The sequence below is a fragment of the Hibiscus syriacus genome, unplaced genomic scaffold, assembly GCF_006381635.1.
Source record: "Hibiscus syriacus cultivar Baekdansim isolate YM2019G1 unplaced genomic scaffold, ASM638163v2 tig00109919_pilon, whole genome shotgun sequence".
Classification (NCBI taxonomy): Eukaryota; Viridiplantae; Streptophyta; class Magnoliopsida; order Malvales; family Malvaceae; genus Hibiscus; species Hibiscus syriacus.
This window is the reverse complement of record NW_024062527.1, coordinates 77,864-80,503: the sequence shown is the minus strand read 5'-3', so window position 1 is coordinate 80,503 and position 2,640 is coordinate 77,864. Positions and strand designations below refer to the sequence as shown.

Sequence of the window (2,640 nt, the reverse complement as noted above, 5' to 3'; positions counted from 1 at the left end):
GTATTTGACCGTGCCTTTTTCTTCTTGTTACAAATTTGGATTCTTAAACGTTTCATGCTTTTGTCCTTCATTTCTTCTCTACTGATCTATCCTTTATTTTTTTTATTTTTTGTTTCACTGTAGTGGTCGGAAACGGTAATAGTGTCTCGTTATCGATGCTATTCACCGTTACCCGTTAAATTACGGGCGTAACAGGCCGCTATTGGCGTTAATCCGCACCCACCGCTAATTTTATCAATCTCGATTTCGGACGATGGCGCTACCACTAAATAACGCCCGCGATAACGTTTTTGGTCCGCTATTTGATTCCCTGGACAAGGCCACTGCCTTTGAGTTCATAAAAAATGGAGCCCATGTCATCATTGCTGACATCGATCTCTAGTAGGCCGAGAAGCTGTCGATGGCCTCGGCCCTTCGGCCCGATTCTTGCAATGTGATGTAACCATTGAGTCTCAAGTAGCCGAAGCTGTACGAATCACCATGGAGAATCACGGAAAGCTCTATATAATGTTCAACAATGCGGGCATAACCGGGAAGGTATTCCCCCCAGCATAACAGAGCATACTTAGAGGAATTCGACAGGGTAATGAGGATCAACGTTCGAGGCATAGTGACTGGAATAAAGCATGTAACTCGAGTAATGGTACGAATGGGGTTAGGGTCCATTCTATGTACATCAAGCATAAGTGGACTTATGGGTGGTCTCGGGCCACATCCGTATTCAATATCCAAATTCACGATCCTCGGGATCGTCAAGTCGGTAACTAGCGAACTTTGTCGAACCGGGGTGATAATAAATTGTATATCACCAGCTCTAATACCGACATCGATGGTGATCCGTCAAATTACCGAGATATACGGAGACGTTCCGAAGGAGAAGGAGAAGGTGGCGGAGATTATAAACGGAGTAGGAGAGTTGAAAGGGGCAAACTGTGAAGAGATAGATGTGGCGAAGGCGGCATTGTATTTAGCGTCAGATGAAGCCAAGTATGTAACGGGTCATAATTTGGTTGTGGATGGAGGCTTCAACACCTACAAGTCTCTTAGTTTCCCTTCTATGTCGTCTTGACCTCAGCATCTTTTCATCCTTTTCGTTTGGCTTTCTTTATATTACCAAAAACTAATACAATTCAACTCTGTTTATGTTATATATGTGGCCTAATTAACGGCATGTAAAAGTTTCAGGGTGTTTGCTTGAATAAATGTTATTATTATGATGTGTTTGATTCACAACGTAAGATACTAAAAAATATTATATTATCTTATTTAATGTATTTGGTAGTTATATAAGATTATAAACACAAACCAAGTGATTTATGCATTAAATGAATTGTTATTCCTTGAGGACCTGATTTCAAGCACAATAGATATCAGGAGTGTGAGCGTTTAGTGTCGAAGACTGTCTTGTACTTTAATCAAATTATTATTATGATATTCTTTTATAAGTTAAACTTTTAATATTAAATTAAAATATTTACATATAATACATAAAATTATTTATGTTATAATATCTATGTTTAAAGTTTTTATCATATTATTAATATAATTAGTATATTAAATAATGCTTAAAAATAAATTTACATAAATAATTATTTTATAATTATTTTTCTCATAGTAATTTAACAAGTATCTATTTATAATATTTCTTAATTAAAAACAACGCACATACATATTGCAAATACAGTTATTCAAACCCAAATTCTTTAGAAAAAACAACAATTTTGTTTATCAAATAGATCATTCATAAATTCATAGTTTTTTTATTTCCTTTCAAAGAAAATTTTGTACATATACTCTAATATTTATAAGCTTTGTTTTGAAATTTAATTAATTACTGATGAATTTTTAATTTTTCATTTATCTCAAATCATTTTTTTAAAATCAATTCAAATTTTATTCACAAAAAAATTCGTAAATTAAATTTTGTTAAATACACCGGTAGGGACATCTCACTTTTAAAAGGAGAATTAATACTCAAATCTTGAAAGAAAAATACTAAAGAAAAAAACTACAGATCACAATTTCTTCTTGGACCCCAAACAACAACAATAGCAGTAGTAGCATCAAATTGTCTTAATGTGCTTTCCTTTCCATTCAGAAATCAATTTGATTCATCGTGTATGATTTCAACTAACATCTCTATAGGTATACAGTTGTAGACACGAATTTTCGCCCAAAGCCAAGATATATGGGAAGTTCCGATCCTCATGCAACCAACCGACCATTTTCTCGGCACAGCCACGCACCACTCGGTCAGCCCTGAGTTTCCTGGCGTTTTCCTCGACATCAACATCACCAACAAGCAAGCAAATTTAGTGTCATTAGAAGTCTAAAACTAAACGGAATTAGGCTTTGAACACTATAAATATGCATGTAAACAGCAAGGAAGAGGAGGCAAACATACGAGAGCAACGATTTGAAAAATAATTGGAAGGAGAAAAAAGAAAACAGAGAGAACAAGGGAGATCCGAATGATCAAATGAAAGAAAAGACAGGGAATAACAACATATCTTGAAACAGTTACGATCCAACGGTGGAATAATCAGATCGGATTAGTGAAAAGTCTAAAGGTTTTTGGCTTTTTTTGTGGAGTTAAAGGCCACTTCTCATAAAATCGGGGACGTATTCGAATTGTTGGCG

At 35.1% G+C, this 2,640-nt stretch overlaps 1 pseudogene; it reads left to right on the top strand.

The window, feature by feature from the left end:
• Positions 1-253: 253 nt before the first annotated feature.
• LOC120210195 lies at positions 254-1,101 on the top strand (annotated as a pseudogene).
• The last annotated feature ends 1,539 nt before the right edge of the window (positions 1,102-2,640 follow it).